Source organism: Euprymna scolopes, chromosome 39, assembly GCF_053919585.1.
Source record: "Euprymna scolopes isolate OS-2025 chromosome 39, ASM5391958v1, whole genome shotgun sequence".
In the NCBI taxonomy this organism is placed as follows: Eukaryota; Metazoa; Mollusca; class Cephalopoda; order Sepiida; family Sepiolidae; genus Euprymna; species Euprymna scolopes.
In genome coordinates this window covers 35,875,874-35,896,503 of record NC_136520.1, presented here as the reverse complement: position 1 = coordinate 35,896,503, position 20,630 = coordinate 35,875,874, and the positions used below count along the sequence as shown (strand labels likewise).

The 20,630-nt window shown below is 33.8% G+C and overlaps 1 protein-coding gene across 14 annotated transcripts in view; it reads right to left on the bottom strand.

Moving 5' to 3' along the window:
• Window positions 1-20,630, bottom strand: part of LOC145263738 (uncharacterized) — a 727,869-nt gene that overhangs the window by 319,832 nt on the left and 387,407 nt on the right. The window lies entirely within an intron of this gene.

Sequence of the window (20,630 nt, the reverse complement as noted above, 5' to 3'; positions counted from 1 at the left end):
TGGCCTTCGGGCTGGGGTCAAAATGTAATATGTGTTCCGGCAGATACTGCAAGAAAAGACCCACATATAAGACCTTGGTCAATGTAGGGGCAACCTTTCATACCAATTGTCACTATCCAGCTCCCCTACTCCCCGGGGAGTTGGTCCCATTTCCCTTTCACTCCTCACATTAAAAATCGGCCTTGTGCCTAATTTTCTCGGTGGGGGAGCAAATAAATACCTTGCCTTTTTTCTGTTATTCTTGGCCTTCGGGCTGGGATCAAAGTGTAGTATCTGTCCGGCAGATACTGCAAGCAAAGACCATATGTGGGGGCAACCTCACATATAAGACCTTGGTCAATGTAGGGGCAACCCTCCATACCAAATGTCACTATCCAACTCCCCTACTGCCTGGGGAGTTGGTCCCCAGTTCCCCTTCACTCGTCACATTAAAAATCGGCCTTGCGCCTAATTTGCTCGGTGGGGGAGCAAATAAATACCTTGCCTTTTTTCTGTTGTTCTTGGCCTTCGGGCCGGGATCAAAGTGTAGTATCTGTTCTGCAGATGCTGCATTTAAGATAATTTGTACCAGTCAATGGAGGAGAAAACCCTCTATACTGGGACAATTATTATTTTTGGTAACCAGGGTGCCCCCCTTTTTGCCTACTTTTAAGGGAGCTGGTTTTTACCCCGCATTAAAAACGGCCTTGTGCCTAATATGCTTTGGTGGGGAAGCAAATAAATGCATTAAAACTAGCCTGGGTGCCCGGCGTTGCCCGAGTATTTGGAGGTGTATGTTGAGTAAAAAAAAAAAAAAAGCTGTAGTAGACAGGCAGGTTCCAGCCAGTGAAGCAAAGGCGGAAAAGAAAGTGGAAGTGTGCGTAAGGGTGTTGGTTGCGCAAAAAAAATTTTTTTTTAAATAGGAGTAATAAGCAAACTCGAACCTGTAACGCGCCAGAGGAAAAAGAGGTGAAAAAAAAACTGTCCTACCGAAGTGCCTACCATAGTTGTGATGTCACGGGCAGTCGAAATAACGCCTTTTATGTGACGTTGTGGGCGCGAGGGTTGAATGACTTGCAAAAATCAGCAAAAAACCGACCCACCCTACAGAAAACTTCCCAGTTGAGGGTGAAGGAATTAATGTTTTTGGCCAATTTTTCAATATTTGTCGTCTGAAGAATTGAGCTTCAAAATGATACCGATCTCGTGAAAATCGATCGCCTCTGTCAAAAGATTTTGCTAGACGTACAAACATACATACATACATTTAAACAGACAGGTGAGATTTTTTATTATAGACTAGCTGGAGTATCTGGCGTTGCCCAGGTGTTTGGAGGTGTGTATGTAGGAGAGGGTGACCTTGTTTTAATATAAAAAAACACGATGTACAAAAAAAATTGGAAAAACCAAATCAAAGCAAAACAGTAAACAAACATTAAAAAAAAAGGGGGGTGTAAAAGAGGAAAAAAGTTTAGGTAGGAAGATAGGCTTAAACTCGAAGCATTGAGGCTAAGGTGGAAAAAAAAAAAGCCTGACATGTTACCCCTACGCTGAAGAGACATACAATTGAGAACGGACAAAATTAAACCCTTAAAAACACTTGCAGGTGGTTTAAACTAACGTCAATGTTTTCTAGGTCAAACATGACGTCATTGTCGTAGTAGCAGGAGAGAAAATAAAGGAACGATTTTTCCGGCACTCCTCCTTGTAGAAAAGGCTTCAGTTTAGGGTAAAGGAATTAATATTTTTGCCCAATTTTTCGATATTTGTTGTCCAAGATGTCGAGCTTCAAAATGATACCAAACTCGTGAAAATCCGCCGCCTGTGTCAAAAGTTTTTGCGAGACATACAAACACACATACATACATACATACATACATACACACATTTTCGCTTTTATATATATAGAAGGCCAAATATAATTTTTAAAGTCCAAACTGTTTTAAAAAAAATCCATTCGTTAAAATTAGCTTTCAAAAAGTCAATCTGGCAACTCTGGACAAGAATATGAGAGTGACCTCCCTTCGATGTAGCCTCGCTTTCAAATATCAATGTGGTAATTAAGGACGAGTTTAATCAATTTAATTCTTATTTTTCTAATGTAAAAAAATAGTTTTGGCTTATGAACTGGAACAAATACATTGAGGACATTGCCAAGGCTGCTGCAAAAATGATAAACTCCTTCTACTGTACCAGAAAATTAGTCGCACCCGAAAGTATCTCATATTTCTACAAAGTCACCATTTGTTCATGCATGAAGTATTGTCACATCTGGACTAGTGAATCTATCACTAGATTCTTTCCTTTTAGACAGGAACCAAAAAAAGTATTTTCAATCTCAGAGGTCCTGCACTAACAGCCAAGCTCCAACTTTTGCCCCATCGCCGCATTGTTGCATCCCTGTACCTATTTTACAAGTACTTTAATGGAATGTGCTCTGATGAACTCATAACACTTGTGCCCTTTCCACATGCATACTCCCAACAAGCAGCAAAATCCCATTCTTTCACTGTTAAAATCCCTTAATGCTAGAAAGCCTTCTACTCTAATAGTTTCGTACCACAGACTATTAGACTTTGTAATTCCTTTCCTGTTTCTTGCTTCCGTAACTATACCAACATGCAGAAGGTTAAATGTAATGCAAACAGATTTCTCACAGCTCAACTATCTACATAGTCCACTGTAGACATAACCCCAAATAGTAGACCCTAACAGTCAAATGGCAATATACCTTGTTTGAGATGAACAAAGGTTTAAAAAAAAAAAAAAAAAGCCGAGCATGCGGAGTCCCATTCCACGAGTGAAAAATTTACTTTCACCATGACTAAAGTTTGTGTAAAATTTTTAAAAAAATCCAAGGCGTGATTATTGAGAAAAGTGTGAACAAACGAACTGATGAGCGAGAGTAAATTACTAAGTCCAATCCCTCCGTTGTTGTCTCCCTACCCCACCGGTAATTTCTTTTTTTTATTTTTAACTTGGTTTCCACCTTAACATTTTCCTTAAAAAATGATGACTTTTAAAAGTTTTTGGGTATGCTGAAAACGAATATCACATTTAAATTTTCTGCAAATAAATAGTTTTCCGGATATTAAGCAATGCCATTTCTTATGTTATTGCTGCTGGCCATCTTGGTATGCACTTGTGCATGTAAACGCAACCCCGAGAAACTACGCACAAGCGTGCACATACCAAGGTAGCCTCTCCAACAATAAGAAAGAACATTGCTAAATATCCGGGAAACTACTTATTTGCGGAAAACTTAAATGCGATATTCGTTTTCAACATACCTAAAAACCTATATAAGTCGTCATTTTAAAGGAAAATGTTAAGGTAAAAATTTACCAAAAAAAAAATTTGCCAAAAATAGACAGAACCGATCACTCTTCCTTTCACTCCGACGTAAGCTGACACGGGGATAAAATAAGAGCAGTTGTACACACCAGGAGATTTTAAGCGAAGACGTGAAACGATACTGACATGTGAAAGAGTTGCACCTGCGGATCTTACAACAAGTGAAAACTGCAAAAGAAGACGAAGAAACTTGTTTCGCTCTCTTTTTATATGGAAATTAACACGGTATATTGAAGTACCAAATTAATCAACTTAACTACAGTTCATGATGAACATTTGCGAATGAATTGCTATATTGCAACTATGTCCTTTTTCTATGTGCCCAGTGGTCGCCACCATCTTTAAAGGTTGCCATGGGCTCTTGTTGGCCGAGACGTTAACAGCACAATGCAAGTTCACTTCTTTAAAGCCTGACAACACAAAACATTTTCATGAACCTTTAACACCAAATCGCTATCAATATGTACTCCACCACCAAAGACGGGTGGGTTGTGCTTTACCATAGGTGAAAAGTCTGGTCTCAATGAAGTCTAGCAAGGAAAAACTTGTTTTGAACTTTCACCTCTTGTTTGTGGCGTCGCAGACGTACAAGGTTTACTCGTTCCTTAACATACGACGGAACTTTGTCATCGGAGTCTAAGAAATGGGATCAGGAAGTAAATGTTGAGTTTACTTTTCGCGGTCTCGTAATTCTCGCTTACCTTATTTTATCCTTTAGTTCTTACATTCCATGAGCGATGTTTCTGACAAAGGAAAAAGAATTTGCTGTTTTCTGAGTTGGGAGCTTTAACATTTATCATTGGCTAGTTTTTGACTTGACAATTTTTTTTTTTTTTTACATCAAGTTGCTTCATACCTTGTCTGGAGCAATTTTTAAGAAATAAAAAATACTTCTAAAACGTTTAGTTTCCTGATAAATCTAATTTTATAGAAACAACAATAATGCAGTAATTGTATTTTTTTCTTTTAGTAAACATGCTGAACATATTAGCATAAAAATCAACTTAGTATTACATATATTAAATAAAAAAGCAGTTAATTTAGTAAATTAGTTAACATGCTGTAAAACTGATCACTATAAAATTGAACTCTGTGTGTGTGTGTATATATATGTGTGTGTGTGTGTAATATATATATATATATATATATATATATATATATATATATATATATATATATATACACACACACACACACACACAGTGTGTCCAAAAAGTCACTGAAGGGTTTTGAACTTTAATAGATTCTTTATTTTTGATATCTTTCTGTAATTTTAACACACTCTAACACATTGGGAAATTAAAAACAAAAATGCAAAATTTAAACAATCTTTATGGAAAATAATGTCTTAACTGTTGCCAATTTTCAGCTTCGCATCTTTGTGCTATTTCCAAAATAGACTTGACTAGCCTCGACTTTTCCTTGTGAGGATATATTAAAGAAAGAGTCTATGTTAACAAACCCAAAACCCTGCCAGACTTGAAGGAAAACATCAGGAACGAAATAAGGGAGTTAAATTGCAATCCAGAGATTCTGCAATCTTTCATGAATAATGTTTTGGAAAGAGCACAAATATGTGAAGCTGAAAATGGACAACAATTAAAAGACATTATTTTGCATAAATAAAGATGGTTTGAATTTTGCATTTAAAAAAAAAAACAAAAACATTTCCCAATGTTTTAGTCAGATTGTGTTAAAATTACAGAAAGATATCATAAAAAATACAGAATCTATTTAAGTTCAAAACCCTTCAGTAACTTTTGGACACCCTACACACACAGAGAGAGAGAGAGAGAGAGAGAGAGAGAGAGAGAGAGAGAGAGAGAGAGAGAGAGAGAGAGAAGTGACTGTGTGAGGAACGGTCTCTATCAAACTCCTTTGTCGAATTTGGGTCTACGGACTTGAAACTTAATATATAGAGGATTTGAACCTGTGGAAAAAATTTGATTTGTTTTTTAGTCGGTAATAAGCAACTAATGGGTCTAAATTGAAAAAAAAAATGCAGGTGTAAGATGACTAAACATGTTATTTTTATGCATGTGCAAATATACATTTATAGGTTAAATAACATAATCTTTAACTTTTTCATACGCATGTCGACGTGGCTCAGAGCTATATATGTTTTGGGTTCGAGTCTAGCTGATGGAGTCCCAAGTTATTATTATTTTTTTTTTTAGATACAATATAATAATGGGCAGAGATTTGACTATATGATTATAAATCGAAATCTGCACAAATTAAAATATCATATTTAAGTGTACTTTACGACTGGGCAACGTCGGGCGACCTGCTAGTACATGTGTGTGTGTGTGTGTGTGTGTGTGTGTGTGTGTGTGTGTGTGTGTGTGTGTGTAATAATTTAATAACTGTTTTCAAATTACTTTGTGAAAAACATCAATTGTTTCTGCCCATTTAAAAAAACACATTTTGTTCTGGATATATAATAAATTCAAGATATGTTTTCAAAGTTCTTATGCGATTGTGATTTTTTAAAAATCTGCAAAATTAAACTCAGTTAAAATCTAAAACATTAACCCCAAAATTGTTCTCGTCCTCCATTTTCTTTTCTTTCTTTTTTTTTTTTTTTTTTCAAAGCAAACCAAAGAAAAAAAAACATGGTTGCTTTATTTACATGACCCCCCCCTCTTCGCCCTCGCAATATAAAATTCAAAATCCTTCAAAAGACACGAGAAAAAAATAAATAAAACAGTTATCTTCTTTCAAAATGTCCATCATTATTTTTTTCGTTAAGAGGATGCACAAAATAAATGTTTTTAAGCCATCCCTCTTAATTTTTTTCCTTCGTTTTTCGATTTTCATTTTTTTTTTCTCATTATTACATTACCTCCTCCAATCGCCGCAAAAAATATTCATGCCGCCATTAGCCTAAGTTTACAACAAAAAACAATATCGAGAAAATGAAAATATGTGTAATCTTTCAGAAAAGAAAATGTCATGCACACGTATTTATAAAGGATAGCGCAGATAACTACTGTCCAGAGAGAGAGAGAGAGAGAGAGAGAGAGAGAGAGAGAGAGAGAGAGAGAGAGAGAGAGAGAGAGAGAACAAATAAATAAATAATAATAAACCTACAAACTTCTCTGCTAGTCACTGACTGAATAGGTTGTTTTTGCTGAGGTGGTTCGCAATTTCTCTATTTAACATAAATTCCAACAACTTACTCATGACACACAGAAGACTAATTGGTCTGTACTAAAATGCAGAAGACCGGTCTCCAGTATTTTTAAATATTGAGCAGATTAATGAAGTTTTCGTTAAGACATGCATCTAGTAGAAGGAACACTCTGATGTAAATCCTGAGGTCTACTGTCTGCTCTGTCTTGTGGCAATCATTTGCACCGACTGAGATTAGCAGTTGTACCAAAAAGTGTAGTTGGTTCTTGCACAAATCTCCTCACCACTGTGTGGATTTCCGAACAACATAGTTGTTGTGGTTGACCTCATACGTCGAAATCGATGGGACACCATAATAACGTGGAAAAATAAACTATTTATGACATAATGCGATGTAATCCTGTTCCCAAAGTTCAACATCAACAAACTTGTGAACATATGTTTCGGAAGTTTATAATAGAAATCACTTTTTCAACTCGATTTGAAAACAAATGGAACACCCCAACCCCCTAATCCCGTTGACACACCAGTTCCCGTCAGATCACTGAAGATAAACAATGTTGAGCCTGGTCAGTACTAAAATGGGTGATTATTTGGGAATTCTAGATGCTGTCTGTGCTTTTCGCTTATCTCGGCATTGTTTCAAGGCAGTCTTGGGCCTCTCCTTGCCACTGGACCCAAGTAGTGCCGATTCAAGAGAGGTGTGGTTGTAATTGTGCAACCCTTGCCTCGCAATCATACACACAGCTATCCTTACACAGATGTCCATCGTCTCTCGAGACTGAACAGAGGTACACATATAACACACACACACATATATATACATACACAGTAGAACCCCGGCATACGGCATCAAAAATTAGTAACAAAATACAGTACAGTATATAATACACATGTATATAATCAAATAACATCATAAATAAAACCGTAAAGCAGAGCAAATACCGTAATCAGGGGCTGAAAAAATATTGTATTCCACATCGTAACCTGAAAAAGTATCCTGGACCACCGTATCCCGGGGTTCTACTGTGTGTGTGTGTGTGTGTGTGTGTGTGTGTGTGTGTGTGTGTGTGTGCGTGCGCACATACAGAGAGAGAGAGAGAGAGAGAGAGAGAGAGAGAGAGAGAGAGAGAGAGATGCAAATGACCTTGTTTGTCAGTGTAAGGAACTGTTTTTAACAAGCTACTCAATTTTTGGTCAACAGACTTAACAAATTCAATTTGGTTTTTAGCCGGTAAAGATAGCTGCTAAGGGAGTCACAATTGAAAAAAATTGGAAATTGGCAGGCGTAAGTCCATTAAACGTATTTCTACACATGCGCAAATATACATCTATATCTTTAACAATGTTATTTTTTTTTAAGTTTTCATATGGATTTAGACTAGACGGTAATGAATAATGCTGGGGAGTTACATGTTTCAGTTTCGATTCTAGCTGATAGCACCCAAGTTATAGTTATATTTTTCAATTTCAGCTACAAAAAAAAAATAATGGTGGTGGTGATGACTGAAGTGACAAGCAGGATTTCATAAACTCATGTAAATATAAGAGTGAGGATGTAGCTCTTCTATCTTTAAGCACGCCAGTAGAAATTCTATAAAATATCATTAAACAATTTTCTTATAGATAATTAAATAGCTAGTACATATTGAATCAACTAACAAATATATATTTAGTCATAATGTATTTGAAAACAATATTATAAGAAATATGAAGACAATATATAAAAAGATTCCATAAATTCAGCAAGGAGAAAATTGTGTATGTGCGTGATTAAAATATATTTGAGTTAATAAATGCAATTATCTCTAAAGTACATGGGAGATAATTTAATTAGCGATTTTTTTTAGTTACGTTCTTTAAAAGGGTGAATTAACATGTTGGTAAAATATTTATTTCCTATAATATGAAGTAATTTCTAATTGAACCCTTACAAATTAGACAATACTAATTTATTTTATATGCAATTATGTTTTTAAATATATATATTTATTTACACTTTATAACTATTAGTAAAAATTACCAACCAATTTAACCTTATATGAAGAATTAACGATACGACCCCCCCCCCCCAAAAAAAAACAAGATGGTCGCACAAAAAAGATTAAATGCGGTTTAACTGTAAGGAGTTAGTTTCGTATCCCCAACTTGAATAAACACATTTTAGATATAACGCTAGTTAACATATTACAAATAGTAAATATTAATTAAATCAAGTAATATTATCATATAAAAAATTTCTTTGTAGAATAAAACGGTTTTAAACATTTGTTTACTAAGAATTGGGTAGATTTATACTTAACATCAAGACGGCTACTTTAATATGTAATATAGAGTCTTCTATGGCATTTCTTTTTTCGGACACTATATTGCCATGCATATTTATGTCTAAGCAAAGAAACTAAATAAATAAAATAATCCATGGCATTTCTGCATGACAGTGCCATGAGGCAACTGAGACGAGTTATAGTTCTTTGAATGAGAAATGCCCTCTACCGGCCGTTCTGTGAATCTCAAATATAAACAAGTGTCAACGAAATAAATAACACAAAAATATAGGAAAAGCGAAACATTTATTGTATAAAAAAATAATTTTGATGTTTTAATATTTCTTTTAAATGAGTGATTTATAAGTGAAAATAAAATAAATGTTAAAAACATGAAACATAGATTGTTTTTAGAATTATTTGTTTTTTTTCCTGTAAGACTATAAAAAGTAGCAACATATATTTTTTGTTTTCACAATAAGACTGTATAAAAATATATAAAAATATAATTTTAGCAAAATGCAGCAAAATATAATTTTAAAAACATAAAACATTTCTAGAGGTTTAAGAATATCTTTTTTTTTACGCAAAGATTTGTTTGTTTTTTTTACAGTAAGATTGTATAAACATATCAAAATATAATTTCTGGTTTGTAAATAGAGCAAAATATAATTTAATCAAGTAAGTTTTTATTCATTTATAAAAATTTATAGAAATTTTTAATAATATTGTTTTTTTTTTCAATGAGCGATACGATTTGTCGAGCCCTGCTTGGCTGACACACGCCCTATCGGTCGTTCTTGAAACTAAAATACACACATTCGCCTCATGTCATGCAAAAGTGTCGAATCTATTTTTCTGAGAAAAGATTTGATAGCAACAGAACTGATTGTTTCTGCATAATGAAACAGATTTGTAAAAAATGATATACTGAAAGAACTGTTTGGTTAGAAAAATAAATATTTAAAACTTGGAATGTAGCTATATACTGTTATTCTTTTATATATGCTCTGCTGTTATATTTAACAAGCATTGAGCTTCTAAACAAAAAGGATTGGTATACACAAGAGTGAAATATAATTGAAAAAGCATATCCAGCCACACACACACACACATATATAATTGGAGTCATTTGCAGTGTCATTAAAAAGTATTAGATTTGATTTATTTCCTTTTGAATATTCTGTACATTTGTTATAATTGATAAAATTTATAAACTTTCTGAACTAAAAAGAAAAAAAAATCAATGAAAATTGTGAAATAAATTGAAAAAGAAATCGAAAGGAAAAAAATTCACAAGATTTGAAAAAATAAAATGAAAAAAAAATAAAATAAATAAAATGGGAAAAATAAAATAAAATGGGAAATAGCGAATAAATGAAAAAATCAGACTATGAAATTTAAATTAAAAAAAATTATTTCTGCTTAAAAAGTCAGAAAACATAGCCAATAGCGATGAAGAGGGAATAAATTGGAAGAAGCAGAAGGCGGCCATATTGGGTGCCAAAATGTTTTTCTCTCTCATAGTCTCACACAAACGAGAAAGGGGATAAAAGTGGGGAGGGGAAAATGATGAGAAAAAGAAATAAACAGAAAAGATAAAATAACGAAAAAATGAAAGAAATATAAATAAAGAAAATGAAAACAATAAAAAACGAACACTCGCACATATAATATATAGATAAAAAAATAAAAAATAAAACGAAAAATAAAACAAACCAAAAAATTAACCGGGTGTGCACGCGCGTGTGTGTATATATATATATATATATATATATATATATAAAAGCAACGATTTACTTAATAAGCATTTTTTAAATTCTATATTCTTTGGTACATTTTAGATCTAAAAAAAAAAAAATCTTTTATGATGTTCAACAAGTTAATAAAATGAAAGACAAAATTGAAGATAGGGTCAGTGAATTAAAAAGGTGGAATGAGGTTAATTAGTGGATAAACTTAGAACGATTTATCTATTAAAATGGATTCTTACAACTTCCAGAAATATTTCCGTTTGTTCAAAGCAAAATTCAGAATTTCTATAACGCCGGCCATGTTGTTATATAGATCAAAATATCCCCACCCTCAAAATTGCAAAAGATAAAGTGGAATGAAAACCTAAGTTATTAGAGACAATCATGACTGATAAAATAAGAAACTTTTATAAAATAACGTTTAAAAAAAGAGTTAAATAAAAAAAATTAAAAAATGAACGTAAGGAACTTTGAAGTATTTGTTTCATTTCGTTCAATTTGATCCTTTAATTTTTAGAATTATGGCTTCCATCCGTCAGTCTATACTATAAAAACATGGTTTATGGTCTCGAATTATTCAATGAAATGCACCCCAACCATTAAAAAAACCAACTTATTTTTCATGATAGTTGGAGGGAAGGAGAATATTTCTTTTTCTAGACTCACAGGCCATCAGATAATTGTTAATACCAGTGGAGGATACGTCCTCGACAACCAGTCCAACAGTAGCTTTACTTCTGTCAGGTTGGGGTATGGTTTGTTCAGTTCTAGGAAGTAGATCTTTCCTGGCGTTATCATCTCTCTTTAAGAAGATGTTGGTTTATTGCTAATCGCCTGAGGCACCCCTACCGGAGAATACCGACGAGACTACTCAGACATTTTTTTTTTTTTTTTTTTTGTAGGCTAGAGTGGATTTATACGAGTATGCTGGCTTTTCAAAACTTCCAGATGACCTTGTGTCTAACCTCTTCGCCAGTAGGAAAATAAAAGAAATATTTACATCTAATTTGAATTTTATTGTTGCTGCTTCCATGGTGTATATAAATAAAATATGCTCATTGAAGTATAGCACACTTATTGAACAGCAACACAGTTTTTATTTCACCGGAAGTGATCAAGTTTCTTTTTTTGTTTTTGTTTTTTGTTTTGTTTTAAGAAAACCATTTCTCCCCAATAAAATACTACTTCTACCAGCGTGACTGTATCACTCTCCCCCATTCTACTTATCGCTCTCTCTGAAATCCGCTCTTCTTTCTGGTAAGGGAGCTCCTTAGAACTTATTTAGTTGTTTTTCTTCTCGTAAACTAATTGACTTAAGAAGGCTTGGGAGTCTTCAGATTGCAAAACATAACTTCCTACAAGATGGATTGTCGGAGTTTGATTTGTGTTTATATATATATATATATATATATATATATATATATATATATATATATATATATATATATATATTTCACCAGTATATGCAAGTTTAAATATATGATACCAGGCTATAAAATAAAGAGTGACATTGTAACAGGGCTCGAATCCTCCGACTAGCAGTAATTATCATATCCTACACTGAAGAGAGTTTAAGTTCGAAATACCTGTCTGCAGATTTAAAAATTGTTAATAGTAAAAAGAAATAAATGTTATTGAATCCTCTTTAGGGAACCTATAATATAAATCTTACCTGCCTGTTTAAATGCATGTGTATGTATGTATGTTTTTAGAAAAAAAACAAAACAAAACAAAAATCCAAAGCGTCTGTAAATCATATCAATTGGACTGTTGTTTTTCGTCGATTCGTACGTTGAGTTATTTGGAAAATTATGTGTGAATTTGTCAACATCATTATTATCATGCACTGCATAAGTGTGAGTCTAAAACAAACTTTTTATTTAAAAAACAAAACAAAAAAAAAAAGAAGGAAGAAAAAGATCAGGAAGGAAAAGGGACAAAAAATGGTCCAGCTGTTAATCACTATGTATGACTTTTGGAATGTTCCTTCATGTGTATTTTACATGTATATGTGTGTGTACGTATGTATAGGCATATGTATGTGTGTGCGTATTTGTGTGCGTCTATGTGATTATGGTTGCCTGTGTGTGCACATGCATACGTATGCTGGCGTACATATGTACGCATGTGTTCATTGTCATGTGTAAATGGGGTGGAGAGGGCTCCCATAAGCCGTGGTGAAGGCAACCCATCTAGGAGAAGCAAATCTTAGATTTAAAAAAAAAAAACATAAAGTGGGAGACCAGTACCCGCATTAAGCTGGTCTGCAGTTTGACTTGTTGCTGGCTATCTTGCTCTTGCTTGTTGCTGGATGTCAACATTTTGAACCGAGAGAGAGATTTAGCTGTCGTACAAAGCTAAATCTCTGTAACATCATCTGTGTATAGATACTCCCTCAGCCATGGAAAAGCTGTGAAATGCTGAAAGCTGGAAGCATGTAATAATCGATCTGCCATCATTATATGTATATATGTATGTACAGGTGTATGTGTGTGTATGTATATACGTATATATATTGTGTATGTGTATATATGTATGTTTGTGTGTGTATATGTAGGTAAGTGTATGTATATGTATGTACATGTGTATATGTATATATATATGTGTATATATGTATATTTGCATTTTTATATAAATATATATACATACATATATATATATATATATATATATATGTATGCCATTAACCGTCTTGTGTATGTTTATGTATATGTATTGTGTATATATGTATGCATATGTGTGTGTTATATGTATGTGTATATATGTATGCGTGCATGTATATATATGTATGTATACTAACTAGTGACCGTCTTCAGTGTCATGTCTGAGCGTGTGAATTTTGCCGGCAGGACTGAAGTCATTTTCGGCTCATGGACTTTCAGTGCCTGAGGGAGTGGCACTCGTCTGACAAGACGTTGCAATCATCAAGTAGTTATGTATGTATGTATGTACGTATATTTGTATGTCTGCTTAAAACCTTCGACAGAGGCGACGGATTTTCACGAAATGAGTATCGTTTTGAAGCTCGCCCCTTCAGATGGCAAATATCGAAAAATTTGTTAAAAACATCAATTCCTTGACCCTCAACTGGGCACTTTTCTTCAAGGAGGGGGTCGCTTTTTTCGCAGATATTTTTGAAAGTCATCCGCTCTTTTTGATTGACTAACCTTAATTTAAACCTTTGCTACTTCCAGTTTGGTGATGGACGCAATGGCAAAGACGTTACTTTTTTTTTTTTTTTTTTTTTTTTTTTTTTTTCACATTCGTTTCCTACTCCGCAGTACGGGTTCGAGCCTGCCTGCCTACTACCACTTTATTATCATTATTATTTATTTATTTTTTTTTTTTTTGCTCAACACACACCTCCAAACACCCGAGCAACACCAGGCATGCAGGCTAATTAAGAATAAACGGTCAACTAGCACAATGCAATATTCCAATAAGAGTCGTTGGATACTATGTTTACTGTTTGTACCTGCTGATTTGGCATTTATAGATGCTTAATTTCCGTCGCTTCTTATTCTGCTAATAATCTGATAGCCTGGAAGTTTAATACCAGCCTACGAAGTCAAGAGTGACTTTGTGACTGGGTTCGAATATCCCGACTGGTAGTAATTATTATCTCCTATGCTGGAGAGAATGTAAATTTGAAATATGTTTGTACGTTTAAAAACATTTATTGAGAAATTTAAGAAAATTATTTAAGGAAAAAAATAATTATCGTTTATATATAAACTAGCTTGGGTACAAGGCATTGTCCGAGTGTTTGGAGATGTGTGTTGAGCAAAAAAAAAAAAAAAAAAAAAAAAAAAAAGTGGTAGTAGGCAGGCTCGAACCCATACCGCAAAGGAGGAAAAGAACGCAAAAAAAAAAAACCAAAAAAAAAAAAAACCAAAAAAAAAAAAAAAAACATGACGTCTTTGCTGTTGTGTTCATTGCCAAACCAGAAGTGACAAAGGTTTAAATTAAGGCTAGTCAATTTTACATTCCCTTCAGCATAGGAGATAATAATTACTGCCAGTCGGGGTATTCGAACCTAGTCAATCGAAAAGAGGGAATGACTTTTGAAAATATTGTTGAAAAAAGCGACCCCTCTTTGTAGAAAAAGTGCCCAGTTGAAGGTGAAGAAATTAATGTTTGTAGCTGATTTTTCGATATTTTTCGTCTGAAGGGTCGAGCTTCAAAACGATACCGATCTTGTGAAAATTCATCGCCTCTGTCAAAAGTTTTAGGCAGACAGACATACATTTAAACAGACAGGTGAGATTTATATTATAGATAATTTCTAATGAGAGGATGAGTGAATGTAGTCTCTCCCCCCACCTTTTTTTTTTTACTAATGCGTCACTACTTATCACGACTATAAGCTACTGTACAAGGGTTAATGTAATGGAAACATTGTCTGTTAAAAGATAAGACGATTGAAAATGATGAATAGAATCAAAAACCTTATTATTTTTTATAGTAATCGCTCCAGACGAGACATAAAGCCACTTGATATAAGGAACTAAAAATAATAAAAAATACAAAGAAAAAAGTACTTCAAGGTCAAAAATTTGCCAAGTGTTAGATGGAATAGATTCTAACACAGAAAACAGCAATTTTTCCTTCTCTCTGAGAAACATCGTTCCTGGAATTTGAGGACTGAAGGACAAAATAAGGGAAGCAAGAGTTACACGGCTGCCGAAAATAAACCCAAGATCAACTTTCTACTCTCCTTGAGAGGACATTTATGAGAAAAAATCCTGGAGTAAAAAAAGAAAAGAAGCTGTTCTTTGAAATTGTTTGATGTTAAGCACAACGCAGAAGAAAGCAAAGTTCTTTGCAACTGTAGCAACAAATCTAGTTCTTGCTGTGAATGTCTTTAAAAAATGAACCAAAGAATGAAACTTGATCGACCACCTATGAAAATAACGATACAAGTTTATCGATGACCTTTGGAATTATTTAATACCGAATCCAGTAATTTTGAAGATAGAACTTGAAAAAAAATTAATCTTCAAATATTTATTAATAGAGTTTGGTTCAGTTGTTTTTTTTTTTTTGTTTTTTTTTAAACGGCATATCAACTCTTTTTGGGTTATTTAATGCTGAATCCAGTAATTTTGGAAAAATGTTTTTATGCTTCAAGTTTTTTTTTTATATTCTTAAATATTCATTCCTGGTTTAGTTTGGTTGCTTTGTAGAAGATATATATAGATATATTTTTTTACTTTGTAAAACATGATTGAGTTTTGCAAAGGGAAAGGAAAAAAATATTAACATCAATGTCTGGTACATTTTAGGTCAGGATTGGTTGGTTGTTTTTGTTTTACGGCATATCAACCCTTTTCGGGTTATTTAATGCCGAATCCAAAGATTTTGAAGAAAAAATTTTTTAATAGAATATATTTGTTGTTTTCAAGTCGGTTTCTATTCAACCCATAGTTGGAACCCTAACAGGTACTACCACTCCGGGTCAGAGTGGACCTGGGAGCAATGGTAATTAAAGGGTGGCTCCACACTCCCCAAAGCCCGCAAGCTGGGGCCTCACCACTGGATATAGTTTAAGGTCATATCCAGGACCCCCATTGAGGGACTTTTACCCTCTGCAGGGAGGCAGTCGGTGTATTCTAATGTCCCACCGACAGGGCCTTTAGGTCAGGAAGTCAGTATCTTCAGACAGCCTGATCTGGTAACACCAGATATCCTTCTGGGGGGAAAATATTTGAAGTCCGTTTCTTGAAGAGAGTTAATATTGTCTTATTGTTCCGTAAGACCTGGATATGTTTAAAAACTGAAGAACTCGTTTATGAGAAATGATTAAAGAAATAGTAACTATGTCAAAATCAAGACAGTTATGTTCTGTTCACAGAAACAAAAATTCCAAGAAAAGCTCAGAGTGAAATGTTAAACAGCAGACCATAAATGAAAATGTGCTACCAGTTGCTGTGCTGGGGGTTATTCAGCACCTCCCCACACAATCCAAGATAAAAGGGCCACTAAGAGACTAGTATTTGTAAACAAACTATTATTTATGCTTTAGAGTTTTTAATCTGAGGATTGATTACTTGGATCATTCAAACTCTGGAATCTGCATAAAATTTCAAACTGAATACTTTATTTAAAGCACAGGGGTAGATTATTCTTGTCGTATCAACCACAACTGGATAGAAATGTTAATACTTACATCAGCTGAAATGATGCTCACTTTTTTTTTTTTATTATTATTATTCTTAAATAAATAAATAAAAAGTTCAGCTAATATACCCCGATTGCAAAAGTTAAGAATGGATGGAGTAAATTCAAGGAACTTCTGCCATTACCAACCAGCAGAGCATTATCACTATTGACCAAGGGAAGAGTCTATCGTGCAAGTGTATACAGTGTGATAAGGCATGAAATGAAATCTAGTTAGTGAGGGTTGAGGACATGCGTTGCATGGAGAGAAACGATATGAGAATGATAGAACATGTGTACTGTGAGTCTCAAAGACAGGCTTTGATTAGATGACTCCAGAGGAAAATTAAATCTAGATAGTCAACTCAAAGAATTCTATTTTCATGAAATTGAATGATTCACTAGCTGTATCTACCTTGTGTTGCTCGGGATTCATTGGTTTCGCATTTAAAAATAAATTTAGATTAAAACTTAATAAAAGTGAGAAACCAAAAATATCTAAGCCATGTATAAGCAAGAAACACACATGTGAAGTAATAATAATTAAATATATTACTATAGAGAAAGAAGGGATAGAAAAAAAAAACTGCTCAATAATGACTTAAATAATATAAGGGAGATAAATCATACTTTAAGCAGCAATTACATCATTTGAGCCATTATTTAAAATTGTTGCCATCCTAACAATCTTCCTCCTTCTCATTATCAAGAACATGCAAGTTCAAAACCCATCTGTAATAATTTTTTCCCCTAACAAACTGAAATCAAAGTGATTTTGGTATTATAAAAAAAAATGAAATAAATATGCCAGAAGAAACAAAATAGAAATCGGTTAGGTAGAATCAAATATCGATGTGTCAGATGTGTTGCTATTTCAGTGTAAATTCTAAAATCTTAAAATAACTTTATATGTTAGATAAGAAATATAAGCTTTGATTATAGTTAAGATTTTCTGCTCCACAGACAGGGCGATAGTGACAAGCATGATATGGTTCCTTCTGATTAACGATTATCTTCCTTTCAGATGACATAAAAGCCTCCTTTCCTTTCCCCATTTTAAGAATGGCTTTCTTGTCTGTTTGATCATGTTCTAATTATCCAGTTAAATGAATAGTATAAACCGGAAGTTAAAACGAGCAAACAATCTTGACTATAACCAATTTTAAAATAGTGACTTAAAAAAAAAAAAAAAAAAAAAGACAAGTTTTTTTTCATCAGTTCAACATGCATGAATAATAGCTTTTCTTTCTTTTTTTTTTTTTTTTTTTTTTTTTAAATATTCTTGTGACAGATTAAAACCTGAGCATATTTTTTACAAGAACTTTTTGAGGAGGAAAAACAATAAAACTCAGAAGGCCTCCAGAGCGCTGAATGTCAGACAAGAAATTCTTCAGAAACAAAATGCCATGTATGTTTCTTGCTGAATGTTTTCAACTCCAAGAAAAGACAAATGGATGGATAGATGAAGGAGGGAGTGGGGAGTGATAGCGAAGGAAGACCCCTCCCCGCTGCCTTCATGCCTAATTCTTTTTTTTTTTTTTTTTTTTTTTATGTAGAACAACCATTAGTCATGGACAACAAGAGGGCGTGTTAGACTTAGTAGGATTGAGGGTAGAAGGGGTGGGTGGGTCCGAAAACAAACACAGAAAGTTAGTGTATTCCTTTACCGTATTCTTGAATGAAGTTTCAAGAAATGAATGCTGAAAGTTTTATATTCAATAAACGCATTAGCATTTCTATTTATGAAATTGTGTATGGAAAAAGATTATATCTAAAATGAAAATCAACTTTTCGAAATCTGAACAGAGCCAAATCAAGACAGCAGCCTTACACACGCGCACGGGCTCCATATACTTTTAGATAGAGCTTTATAATAACAATAAATGAATAAAATCACGTGCGTGTATATATATATATATATATATATATATATATATATATATATATATATATTGCATTTATAATATGCAAGTATTGAAAGTGTACAGATATTTCGTAGCGACGCAATCTCTTATACAACCTTTCTAGTTGTGGTATAAAGTTCTTAATATCAGGTAGAAAAGACAGACAGTACCACACCGTACCGAAGCAGCACTAACCTTAAGCGGGTTGAACTAGCTTCCTCCAAAAGAGGAAGTTCGATGGGAGTATGTAATTCACAAACGGTCCCCAGTCGCATGTATATCCCTGTTAGGGGAGATGATATTAAGTTGTTACAGTCCTTGCAGTGAGGTGTTTACATCCTCCTACATACAGCGCCTAGTATTTCCAAATGGTCTGCCCTCAGGTACTAACTAAGCTCAACATTGCTTAACCCCAGTGATCTAATGTAAACTAGCGTGTCAACGTGATTATGTTGTACCTATTTACTATGCCTCCCCACGGGACAGAGTTAGACACCAGGGTCGTTTTTTAACGTGGAGAAAAGGTACAAAAATAAAAAATTGTCTTAGTCGTGAAGGACTGCTCCTCCACCGAAAGAGAACAAGAAATGGAAGTGCAGCATCTGAAGAACAGATACTACACTAATCACAAAAGACAGTGATGATATTTTAGACTTTCTATGCAGAGTGGTTAGAATTAGATGCCACCTCCATCTGTGACAAGTGCAACAGAACTTGCCGATTTCAGATAGACTTGCACAGTTACAGCACATACTGCAATCCAGCAATAGACTATTCTGAAATGCAGAACTCCATTGTTTACCGATGGATGCTAACTGTCTTATCAGATCTATATACTATTCAAACTGAGGATTTTACTTGCTTGTCGCTATGAACATCCAATGCTGCCATATACTAAAACAAGTTGAAGATATCAGGAAAAAGATCCTTTATAAGAACATCATGAGTACGTTGTACATATATTTCTCTTTGTCCATTCTACTTTCTCTCAGAAACTACTCGCCCAATCTGGCTGAAATTTTGCATTGATCTTTGTTATGATAAGGTGCAGCAAGGTAAGTATTATGGTATTCGTTTGATGCAAAAAATGAGCACAAATTTAACTATCAATTTGGCATGAAGCACTCATTCTAAGTCAATACTTTTACTCATTTTTAACAGGCATATATATATATATATATATATATATATATATATATATATAGAGAGAGAGAGAGAGAGAGAGAGAGCAAAAATGGTAATCAGTAAAAACCTGAAGAGAGTGCTCAATACTATTGCAGAGCAAATATATTTTTTTATTAGCATTTTATCTGCTTAGTTACACATGTTTCGGTTACCGAATCATATCAACAATCCAGTAACTTTATCAGACTTTACAGAAAATGTAAAGTCTGATATCATTTGTCTTTTTAAACCTTCTGTTTCTCTGTCTCTCACACTGCAAATGTCATAATAGACCCTCACCCCCTCTCTCACTTATACATCATTCCATTTTCCTCACTTCTTCAAGTGAAATGTGCATGATGACAAGCAAGCAAGATAATGATCAATTTTGAACAACCTAACACAAGAATAATACGCTGGAAAAATCTACCCATATAATAAGTAGTTTAAGCCTGATCAATAGATCCATGAAGGTATTATGCACTTAAGACTTTAGCATGCTTGAGATACAGACCACCTGTGAATTTAATATTCCCTTGACACTTCCTTTTTTGGAGGAAGCAAGTTCAACCCAAGTAGGGTGAATGTCATACAACAAACAAACAACAAAGGAAGTATTATTTTAAACTTAAGCTCTGACAGATTTGCTGATCAAGTGACAAAATGATATTTGATACCGACATGCGACAGATCAACTTCCAACACAAACCTCGGCGCTTCTACACTATTGGGACGAGATTTTGGAAATCGTAAAACTGAATTTCACATAAAAACAATGGTATCTACATATTCCTCATACTTTTAAGATGATTATATCCAAAAATTACAAAATTTGATAAGGTAGAAAATTATTTGTTCGAGAAAATAATAGAATTTGATGAAAATGATTGTATGACATAGGAGGGTTCAAAAGG